This window comes from Phocoena sinus, chromosome 18, assembly GCF_008692025.1.
Source record: "Phocoena sinus isolate mPhoSin1 chromosome 18, mPhoSin1.pri, whole genome shotgun sequence".
Taxonomy (NCBI): Eukaryota; Metazoa; Chordata; class Mammalia; order Artiodactyla; family Phocoenidae; genus Phocoena; species Phocoena sinus.
In genome coordinates, this window is record NC_045780.1 from 59350807 (window position 1) to 59363751 (window position 12945).

Here is a 12945-nt window from a genome sequence, read left to right on the forward strand (position 1 = left end):
TAACAGACCATCAACAAATATGAAGCAAATACTCATAGAACTAAAAAGAAAGATGGATCCCATTTATTTCAAGTAATTTAATTGCAAATTAATTATGTATAATTTTTATTACCTCTTTTCCTCCATCTTAAAACAAGCACTCTAGCCCAGATATTTTGTCTGTTTTGTTCTCAATACATATTTTTGAATAAATATAAATAGAATAGTATTTTGAAGCAAAGTTTCCCTTCAAATTTGCCATTTCATTTTTTGTGCTATTATTATTCTAAATTGCTTCCACATTTTCAAGAATAATTTCAAACTTCCTAAAACTCTCTTTTTCCCTAATAACCATCTCAGAATTGTTGATTTTTTTATTAAAGTAGAGTTGATATATGGTAATATTATATAAGTTACAGGTGTATAATTTAGTGATTCACAATTTTTTAAAGTAATACTCCATCTACAGTCACTATAAGATATTGGCTATATTCCCCATGTTGTACAATATATCCTTGCAGCTTATTTTATACCTAACAGTTTGTACCTCTTAATCCCCCTAACCCTATACTATTGCTCCCCCCACAATGGTAACCACTAGTTTTTTCTCCATATCTGTGAGTCTACTTCTTTTTTGTTATATTCACTAGTTTGTTGTATTTTTAGATTCCACATATAAGTGATATCATACAGTATCTGTCTTTGTCTGACTTATTTCACTTAGCATAATACCCTCTAAGTCCATCCATGTTGCTACAAATGGCAAAATTTCATTATTTTTTAAGGCTGAGTAGTATTCCATTGTGTATGTGTCTATATAAATAATGCTGCTGTGAACATTAGGGTTCATGTATCTTTTTGAACTAGTGTTCAGACCTGGACTTTTTGAGTGTCTGACACACAGAATGGCTTCCTTCTCACATGTTACAACGATGATAAGAGAGTCAGGCTGAGGCCTCCTCTTGCCTAAATTATCAGTTCCACTGCTGTATCTGCTTTCCAGCTTCCAAAATGTATTATTTTCTCCTCTCTCCTTAATATCCTATTTTTGTAAATGTGGTTGGTTTAGATCGTCAAGACCATAAATTTTATGTGATAGTGTAAAAAGGAAGAGATAAATGTATGCGGTGAGGCAACTAACAGAATTAGGGACATTGCAAATATGAATACATTTTCTGTACTTCAGCCTTCATTTCACATTTAAAAGGGAAATATAGTAGTTTATTGGAAATCAAGGTCTAGGGTTTGAAGTCTGTTTCTCTTTTAAAGCAGATTTGGTACATGAAAATTAACTTTCAAAAATGTTAGGATATAAATATTTACTTAAAAATAAAATTCTTCACCTTGCAAAATATTTCACTTTGGAATTACAGTAACACCTCTCTTAAATACATTTAATATGTGATCCAATTTCTTAGACTGTAAAAATATACATGGCTTTTCAGAAATATATGCATATATTTCAAATATGATGCATATTTATATTGAAAATTCTAAGGCTGGCACTAGGATGATGATTTTAGAAATTACCTTCTTTATTTTGTTAAAGAGAAAAACCAAAGGCCCAAAATGGCATCACTTGTGCTAAAGCTCACTAAGCATAGATTTAACCTAACTGCAATTTCAACCTTCACCAGGAATGTAACTCTAGTCAGCTAGTCTGAAACTTTCTGGTCAACAACCATGAGGTAATCTGTCTTTATGCCCCAGAGGAAGAAAAAGCAATCTGTACGGTAAGACCCCTGCTATTCCCTTCTCCCCATTCACCAAAAGAAGATGTGCTGGCCTAAAAATAATTCCTTCTTGCTTTTTGCTAATAGCTCCCTTGTGCCACCCTTCTCCCTATAAAAATCTCTCATTTTCTGCAACCCTTCAGAGTGCCCTTCTGGTTGCTAGATGGGAGGCTGTCTAATTCATGAATTGACTAGTAAAGCCAATTAGATCTTCAAATTTCCTTAGCTGAACTTCCAATGGCATTAGGGGATAACAAAGAATACAAGCATGGCACCCTGCGAACACTTTTGAGTTCACTGTTTTTCTTGACATTTCTGAGGGTCGTTGGTGAGTTCCTCTTGGTTAGGCTCTGCTCTTTTTGTATTAGAGCTCCCCATCTAACTGGCTTTCCTTTATGGGGGCAGATCAGCTTGAGCTGGCAGTCGATTCTGCCCAGAGCCAAGCCAAGCCCCTTATCCTTTTAGACAGCCCTAGGTGAAAAACCCCAGCCCTTAGCTCTGTCCCTGGATTCCATGTTGGGAACTGCTGACGGTTGAGTCTGTGCTTGGCCATTGGTCTGGAGTCTTTCCCCATATTCCACGGTGGGAATTGCTGGTGGCAGCTGCAGTTCTTCATTTGTGTGGAATTGGTCCACAGTCCCCATTCTTCGAGGACTGATGGTTCAACTATTACCCCCAAAGTTCCATGGGAATTGGTGCTTAGCAGCCAGAGTTAGACTGGGTCTGATTTAAGAGCTGGACTGGGTCCTGGATCAGACTGGGTCCAATTTGAGCTGGACTGGGTCCAGTGGGAGGCTTCAGGTTGATATTAAATAAAGGCTAGTTGCTAATGAGAATTTCAGAAGTACCCAGAAATTGATTAGTGTGGCTCTGAGAAATCCAAAGTCCTAGCTAAAAGAAAGGGGGAATCTTTATATCCAAAGAGTTGAGTGTGCCACCTTCTGGCACACCTGCTTATTTTGTGTTTAAGAGCTGTGGTCCTGGAAGCTACAGATATTGAGCAAAATGGCAAAGTTTTACTAACAACAATCCTGAATTACAATGGCCATTATTGGGAATGTTCCAAATAGATAAAATCATTTAGAAAATGCACATAGAAATAAGGATTATGCAGAAACCTCCAAATTTCAAACCTACTATGAAATTTCAAAATAGCTTCATTGAAAAATTCATTACAAAAGAGTAATAAAAAATTAAAGAGATAAAATGTGCCTAAAACAGAAGACTGTAAGACTGACCTATAAGACTGATATAACTTCTACTGCTCCCCTCTATCCTCCTTTATTTGGATACTACACATTTTAAAATTAGATCACCCAAGGCTACAGGCAATCCTCTTCAGAAATCTTTCACTTCTAGGTCAAAGGCCAACCTATGGGTCATAGTTTAAGAATTTCTTTAAGCCACAAAAGTTTTATAAATGAATTACCTCCTGAGATTAGTGGATAAAAAGGGCAGAAAATAAAATGGAGGCCACCAGGGTCTGACTGAACTCTGATCATAGCTGATATCCAAAGCCTGGTAGGAATTTTTTCAGGCCTTCTCCCCTAAACGAAACGTACCCAGAGAAAAAGAAACATTCAACAATAGGTGGATAGGTGAGTCAGTCCTTTTTGCCAATCCATAAACATCCCCTATTATCTCAAAATACTTGTAGTATTGGGATATTAGAAACAGAATTGTCCTGAAAATATGCCCCCCCAAAAGTCCATCCTGGAGAAATCCTGGATCCCTTTGTGAGGTAGGTTTTCTACCCCCAGCTTCTCTAGGACCTAAAAGCCATTCTTTGAAATGGAAATATTTTTCATCAGAAGGTAAAAGAAAAAAAAGGAGGTACTTGGAAATCGGGCTAACAAGTCTTCTCTACAAATATTCGTAATCATAAGATCTCTGTGTCTATGTGTCTGTCTGTATGATACGCATGTATGTTGCAGATGTGTGGTATTCTCCTACCTTCAGATGGTATTACCAAAATTAATTTGTAAAAGAGCTCTATTTAATTGGGTTGAGGGTCAAGAACTTATAAAGATTGGCTATTCTAAATCTCATCAGGAATAGAGAAACTAACCCAAATGGTTCTTTCAGGTTCATGTGATCTAAAATAACCTTTAGTAAATAAAAGCTAGTTTGTTGGTTGGTTTAATTAAAACAGACATGTCTTTAGAGTTATCAGCATTAAATATAATACTTTTATTCTGCCTAGTCTTACAAATTTGTCAGCAAAAAATTAACTCGGTATGAAGAAGTTTTCCTACGTAATTGTTGGGAGAAAATGACTTAAATAGATGTAACTGTGATAAGAGTTTATAGATAAACTTTTTTAGCAACAATTATATTTTATGGTACACACAGTTAAAAATATCTTCCAAAGTATTTTTTGGTAACTTGAAAGCTTAGAGTTTTGTTAAGTCAAGTTAAATGATGGAAATCTGTTTGAATAGAGTATTTTCAAATAAGAAAAACAAAAAACTGAAACATCAATGAATATAGGTTTTTCTACTTTTGGCTTTTTATTATAGGTAAGATGTGTAAGATGTTCAGTGCCATGCTGAGAAATTTTCTATGAGAAAGCACATTTTTCAGAAATTATAAAAGTATTTATAATCTTGTCAATCTAAAGAATGTTAATGTAAGAAACAGTTCACAATTGTTTAGCTCTTAAATTCTCACTAGAAATTACAGTTTCTAAGGGTTAAGAGTTCTAATGTAATTAAAGCTACTAAAAACATAAAAGGAAACATCTTTGTATGCAAGGAAAGTAGGATGTGTTTTTGTCTAAGAAAAGGTATGAGGAATGAAGATGCATTCTGTTAAGGAAAATGAGACTAATTTTGTCTAAATTAGAACTTCGGGTTATGAAGGACACTTCAAACTAAAAGTATACAAAAGGTTGAAAAGAAAAGAAAGGATCTTTATGCTGTGTAATCAAGCTGGCTAAAATGGAATTGTTATTATAAGGATTACTAAAATTAAGACTTAATATCAATAAAATTAAGCTTTAATATCAATAGTGTAGTCATGTAAAACTGGAACTTAATTTTCTTTCATCTGCTAAATAGACAATTAAATATTATTTCATATTGATCTGTGATCTTATTTAGTCAAGTGTCCAAACCTTTTGATATCTTTGACAAACTTCCCAAAATCAAATTCTAAAAATAAAGTGTTTTTTTTTTTTTGACTTGGAAGAAACTTTAGAATTTTTCCAGAAGGCCTCTGGAACATTCTAAAAGATTTGTTAAACTAATTAGGCTTACTTGATACATTAAATTACATGGGAAGCATTGTCAAATAAGAAGTAACATTAAGCCTTCCTTATGTTGTATCTGTATAGGTGTGTGTTATATGTGTTCCAGAAATTGTGTGAAATTCATACAAGTCTGATATGTCCTGGCATTAAATTTTGTCTCTCATCATAATTGAAGCTCACACTAAAAGGAGTGAAACTGAGCGTGAGGGAAATGCCCTAGCTGACTTTGATACAAAGTCAGTGGCAACAGATTCTATCAAAATTGTGGCATATGTGGTGTGAAGTCTAATGAATGAAGTCCATTCTGCTTCTGCAAAAATGACCCCCTTACTGCCAGACTTTTGCCATTCTGATATCCTTGTAACATGGCAACAGTCTGCTCCTAAATCAGGAGGAACTAAAATGGGTAAACAATGGCTGTAAATTTAACAAACAGTCAGGCTATAAGAAACCTAAGATGGCCACTTGGTTCTTCCCAGCTCCCTGGCAATTGCCATTTATCTCTTTTTACATTCCTTCACTCCCCCAACAGTGGCATTTAAGAAAAACTATTTTTGTCCCTAGGGGCCTCAGACCTCCTCCTTCTGGACCCTTGAACATCTGCAGCTGGACTTCAACTGCCACTTAGTATGGGTTATCAGTAATATATGCTTGCTGTTGCATGTATGTTTCCCGAATGGGTTGAAGCGTTCCCCTGTCCCCTGAAGCATTCTCCTTACTTCTTTTCTGATGTTCTAGTCTTAGGGTGATTGCACCAGCTTTCTCTGCTGGTCAGACGGTTGTGAACATGCAGTTAAAACTTTTGAGAGAATATAATGCACCAGGGGGATTACTGTTCTAAGTAGTATAATTTCTACTGTTTGGAGTGCATTTCATTGCTATATTCCCAAGACACAAAACCATTCAAGAAAAACCCCACAGAAGGAGTGACCCTAAGTCAAGTGGCTTACCTAGGTGACCATATATAACTGAGTTTCAACTTCTCCAGAAGTGCCAACCAGGTAGGCTCAAGGAGAATAATCACCACAGACAAAGACAAGACCTGTAGAGGCACAAACCGTTCCCGTTAAGGAAGTACTGTTAGTGGAGTCATTCACAAAGACTGATGCACTTACTCATTCAAGCCAGGGGTCAGTCATGTTTTTAGCACATGTAGGAAGAGAATCTCCTAGCCTGAAATAACGAGTCATCCTAAATTTCAGCACTTACCCCACTTAGCAATGGCCTGGGAGATACAGATGAGTATCATCTTTCCAGGCTCATGCCAGAGTGAAAGGGTTTCATGTTTAGCTAAAGTAGGAAGCCCACTAAATTCTGTTTGCCTAGCCTTGATGGCTATTAAGGCTATCAGAGTCTGTTCTTTCCATTATCTCCTCTATCTTCTCTACTCGTACTCTTTATCTCCTCTGCCCTTCCCCAGAGTCCTAAACCCTGTACTCTTGAGATCCTTGAGAGCTTGGTCATTTTTCTGGCTCATACACAGTAATTATTCTGCTTCATTTTGGAGAGCATCATCATTTTGGTTTCACCTTGGACGACTGGCAGCAGTTTTTTACTAGGTCCCCCTGTGTTACTACAACTTCCAGATTCTTTAAAGTAGATCTTCTACAAAGTCCCACACAAACCATCCCCTTTGTAATGCTGACCACATGACAGCAGAGCTTGCATGAATCATGCTCACGGAGTCTATTTCTTTACTCCCACCCCAAGTCAAGCAAAACAAGAAAAGAGAGGTTGAGGCAGAATGAAAACTCTTGTTCTGCCTTATGTGCTTAGAATTTTAACTTAGTCTTAAATTTACTTCTATCACAAATGGCCGTAAAGATTAGAAACAGGATCTTCAAAGTCAGCAGAAATTCAACATGTTTATAGGATACTTATATTACTAATTACTTTTGTATATGAAAATACATGTTATAAATATAAATATATAACATATATAAATACCTTATAATTCCATCAAATAAAAACCAAGCAAATGGGCTTCTCCTGAGAAATTAACCTCTTAAATAGAAAATACATTTTATGAGTGACTTCTTTTATCAAGATCATAATGAAGTAGTAGGGGAGAATAATCTGCTATCCCCAAACGTGTCTCTTTGGCATGAGGATTAATTTAGGCTGATTCTTTTTAAGAAACAGAAGACTTGAGAAAGTCTTTCTTTTTACCTCCCCTTAGTTGCCTAAGAGTTTAGATAAAGGGCCTGTCCCTGAAAAGAGCTATTAACAGAGCTATTTGCAAAGAATATGGGCTAGGTTTGGTGGGGGAAACTCTGCAAAGCCTAGAGATCAGAGTCCACTCTGTGTCTTGTTGTCTCTGTATGGCCCAGTAAATATTTGTTACCAAACAATTGCTTATCCAGCTCCCTGTGAATTGCCTTCTCCCCCTTTGAAGTCCCAAACCACTACCCCCAACATCCTCTTTTGTCTTTAGCTAAAGATGGTATTTAATATGAGGGATTCAGTCATTTCGGTGAGTTACTTTTCCTGGGTCTCTCCCATGAATAAATGTTGTTAAACTTTAGTTTGATTTTCTTCTGTTAATCTGTCATTATGTCAATTAATTCTTAAACCAGCCAGAAGAACCTAGAAGGGTAGAAGAAGATTTCTTCCTCCCTGTCAAAGTCCATAATGAGGTCCATTGTTCTACTCTACACTGCACATTAAGAAAGATGTGGGGAGGGGAGTGGTAGAAAAACAGACCCCTGGAGATGTTAAAGTATAGCTTTGTCACACCAAGGAAGTGTAGCCATTTGCTTGCTCATATCCAACTTTCCTTGTGTTATGTTACTGTTTTTAATTGACTAAGTGGACCAGGGTTTAAGACGGCTATGTAGATCCAGCAATGCCTATCTTCTTTAGGTAAACTGAACATGTGAGTTCAAAGGTTTTGCAATAGGAGATAGGACACTACTTTGGACTAAAGAACATTTTCTTATTTTATTTTATATTTTTGGCTGCATTGGGTCTTCATTGTGGTATGTGGGCTTCTCACTGTGGTGGCTTCTCTTGTTGCGGAGCCACGGGCTCTAGGCACGTAGGCTTCAGTAGTCACAGCACGCAGGCTCGTAGTTTCTGACATGCGGGATCTAGAGCATGCAGGCTTCAGCAGTTGTGGCGCGTGGACTCAGTAGTTGTGGCTCGCGGGCTCTAAAGTGCAGGCTCAGTAGTTGTGGTGCATGGGCTTAGTTGCTCCGCAGCATGTGGGATCTTCCCGGCCCAGGGATCAAACCTGTGTCCCCTGCACTGGCAGGTGGATTCTTAACCACTGTGCTACCAGGGAAGTCCCTAAAGCACATTTTCTAATATAGTTTTACTCTCAGCCTAAAAAACTTGCTCTTTCTCTCTGTATGCTTTTCTTTGAGAATCCTTATAGGATGGAGGCATCGTATTTGGCACATAAATCCCAAACTTTAGTAATCTTTAGTAATCTGTATACAATACAGAGCAAGGTGTCAGGATTGATGGCAATGGTACTCAGCAAGTACAAATTCAGAATGTGTATATACAGGATCACAATTAACTAGTACTGGGTTGATGTTTTTAGATAGAAAAACCGACTGAAACCCAAGTTTCTAACTTGTTTTAATGAATTCAATTTCAGGGAAAAGTTGGACAATTACACTGGGGAGACACAAAATTCTCATGACTAAACTTTGCAGCTAAAACATAATCAAACTACAAGGATATGATATAGAGTGGAGGTATATACATATTTTTAGTTAGAAAAAACATGTTTTATAATTTTATAATTATAATTCTTTGTATTATCTTTTGTAATTCTTGTATTTATCTTTTTTTTTTTTGCGGTACGCAGGTCTCTCACTGTCGTGGCCTCTCCCATTGCGGAGCACAGGCTCCAGACGCGCAGGCTCAGTGGCCATGGCTCACGGGCCCAGCCGCTCTACTGCATGTGGGATCTTCCCGGACCGGGGCACGAACCCATGTCCCCCTGCATCAGCAGGCGGACTCTCAACCACTGCGCCACCAGGGAAGCCCTGTATTACCTTTATTACTTGCACAAGAGCTAGACCTGAGATAGATTTTAAATAAACCTACTTCCAAATTAAGAAAAAAGCACTGTGACAAGAAAGAATAAATGTTATTTCAATATTTATCAATATGTATGTGCCAAACATTCTGCTAAGTGCAGGAAATGCAAATTTTAAATATCATTTCTCTTGACCTAAGGTCTTCCAATTTTACTAGAGAAAAGAATGAAGAAAGGAGGAAGAAGAGAAGAGAGTGTTCAATGAAAGTAATATAGAAGTGGAAGAAACACAAGACATAAAAAATGCACAATAAGGACGAAATAACAATGTAATGATGAGAAGGAAAAAGGAAAGAAGCCAAGTGGTGAATACTGAAGAGATGAGAGGATGTTGCAAAGGAAGGATAAATTCAACAAGAAGCCACAGAGGAATAACAAAGAAAGAAAGCATTAGGGGCAAATTAGACTGAAAAGGAGGAGCAAAGGAAATAGAAATACAATGTTCCTACATCTGCTGTAATTAATTCACCGAAATAGATGATATGTGCTTTTACTCTGATAGGTTTAGTAGTAGCTAACTTGAAATTAAGATATGTAATTTTGAGATTTCTTTTCAACACATTCAATTGGTGGTACTGATTGAATAAATGCCCACTAGTAAACCAGTAATGATCAGAATTTAGAAGATAAATACTTGACAGAAACCTGCTGTAATAACAATTGCTATCTTATGTAACAAATGCAAAACTTCCATTAACTCCAATTTAAATCAAACTGACAGGTTTCACTAAGGAATTTGCTATGAACACTAAAATTCTTGTAAAATTATGTAAGAAATAAGCTTCCATTATAAAATAGGAAAAATACAGATGAAATAAAATGTAGATGCTAGTTATTTTTTCCATTGGGGGTTTATAATTAGTCCTAAAATATGTATATATTGTGTAATAATGTGGTTTGTACCCAGAGGCATTCTCTCTCTCTCTCTCTATTACAAACACACAGCTCTTCTATCTGGATAATTTTAATCACTGTTGATACTCTTTATAACTGTCATTACCATCCTCATTTATTTTTCTCTGTGACTAATTGCTCCCCACTGTTAGAATGTAATGAGAATCTGATAATAAGACAAAAAAAACATCCACTGGCTTCTCTCCCCTGTTCTCTGCATCCCTTACCAAAATTCATCCTGAGTTTTTTAAGCTAAGGAAAAAAAAAAAAAAAGATTAGAGGCTCTGTCTCCTGACTGCAACAATCTGTATTCATCATTGTTGCACAGTAAAGAATACCAGATTGGTCCAGCACCCTGGCATTGCTTATTTGTATAGCCCATGCCTCCAGCACTGGGTACCAACTAGCCCCAGGTATGATCTTGTCCCAGGTGGATCTAAGTACACCTGCTGTACTTTGAGAAATTCTAAAATCTAAAATTGTCCAGTGAAAATGAAACACATGCAGCCTAGGTTATTACCTTTAGTAGATTGTTATTTCAGAATATGCTAAAGCGTGTGGAATGAGGTTGTTCACTAATATCTAGGATTGACAAAGTCTGGAAATGTGCCTAGAAATCAAAATCTATCATAATGCCATTATAAAATGAGAATGAGAAATAATTGCTACTGTGTGAGAAAATAAATGTTGTTTATTATCATTTGTTGAATCTTCATCTGAATATTTTATAATTGTACAATGATTCGACATGCAAATAATTCTCATCATTGTGGGGTAAAACCACAATTAAATTATATTATTACAACCTGAATAAAGACAACAGAATAAGCCAGCAAATATTCATAAATACATACTTTGAGAAAAGTGTAATTTTTTTGTTTCTGAAGATTTAACTGAGTTCCGTAAACAGCCAGAGGACTTTTTTAGATTGATAAGGAGGAAGAATCCAGGAGGGTTTCACTAAGTGGCAACCCATATTAGTGTCCTGTTTCACGTAAATATATATACCCTATGTGAGTTAACTATTGTCATAAACGTCAAGATTAATCATTTTAAAGCATGTGTCTATATGTAAAATTAATTTAATCTTCTCTCTGATATTCTGCTCCACCACAATACGGTAAAAATGCTGGCTTTTTTGCATTTTCCCCGTTTTGCTCCGCAGTACCTATGATTTTCAAAATAAATTAGTGTGTCTCCTGAGTATGCCACCCCTTTACACCACTGAGTCCTTACTCACGGAGTTCCAAAACCTTCAGAATAACTCATCAGTTTCCATGACATCTGGATACTACTTACTTCTCCAGTCTCCTCAGCATCGAGTTATTTTCAAAAACCCTACTTGCTTAAAATCTTATTAGATTAGATCATGAATTCTCAAAAAGGGGTGATATTTTCCCCAAAGGGGATAAAATCACTCTGAGTGGGCAAACTATTCTTAGATAATACACCGGTTGTGGGTCTCTGAAGCTTAAATGTACACATCCAAATTTTCATCCTTAAGTGTTTAATTTCATGGGGTGGGGTGGTGATTGAGAAAAAAATTTCTAAAAAATTGCCTTGTGGGGAACGGAGTGTTAATAAAAAGAAGATTGAGGAAACACTGGACTAGATTGTCTTTCCCTAACTCCACATACATTTGTAAAGTTCTGTGTCAATATTCATGTTTATTTCTCTATCTGGAACAACTTTCTTTACCACTTGGTTAGCTCTCCTTAGGAAATCATCCCATTTTTCTAGATACAGCTCAAATGTTAACAGCTTCCATGTATACATTCATTCATTTCACCTTCCCTAGGAAGAATTATGTTTTTTAACTTGTGTTCCCATAACATTTTAAGGTACTTTTGCATCACTATATATATAAATATTTATTTATATATTGCTCTTTCCCCATGCGAATATAAGCTCATTAATCTTAGGGGTTGTATGTTTTTCATCTTTGTAATCCCTAGCTCTAAAGGGCACATCCGATAGGTAGTATGAATTTAACAACTGATAACTGTATTGTTTTCCTCCATCCATACAGAACATTTAGCTTAGTGCCTTGTACATATAGGTGATGAACAAAACCTTATGTATTTAATTTATTTTTTAAACATCTTTTTTGGAGTATAATTGCTTTACAATGGTGTGTTAGTTTCTGCTTTATAACAAAGTGAATGAGCTATACATATACATATTTAAAAATGCATGATAATTGGATAAAATACCTCTATTTTCCATAATTTCTCCCTGTCGATCTATAAACTCATCTTTCAAACTCGTTTCCAAAGTTAACTATTCAATTGAGTGTTTCCATATTTCCTTTGAGTTTAGATATCATTTATATATACAATATCATTTATGTATATAAAAATTTTATCTTGTTTAGTAGAGCTTTACATATATTTCTCAAGATTTTTGATTCACAGAGTTTTTAAGAATTGTGTCATACCCACATCATTTACTCTTCCTCAACATATAATGCACCGGAGGTTCACTATTCATGATATCATATTGAATATATTATATTACATCACGATTAAAATAGACAAGCTTGTCATAAATGAATAAAAGTATTTAGAAAATTTCCTTTTGAAAATGGTATGATAGCTCTTTAAACAAGCGCATAGGTACTGTATTAGTGGGAAGGAGTTTTGTTTTTACAGAGAAGAGCTTATGAGAAGGCATGTATGTAAGTGAGAAAGTAAGTGAACAGGTCCAAGAATACCAAGGGTATTGTTAGCAGAGTAGGCAAGATGGGAAAAAAAATTAAGATAAGAAGGGCCCTTTTAATAGAAAAGTAACAACTGAAATTTGATGATTTTGATGTGAGAGAGGAATAGGTAAATATACAGCTTTGCTTAATTCTAGATAAATTGTAGCCCATTCTGCTCACCAAGTATAAAAGAAAATCAAAGTCAAATTTAGGTTTCTAGAACAGAGAGGTAAACTGAGTATGTGCTTTACAAATTATATTGGCCTCTTAGGGCTCTGTATAATGAGCATGAGACTGTGTAGATGACAACACAAAGTCCTGCATGAGAGAAAAACGT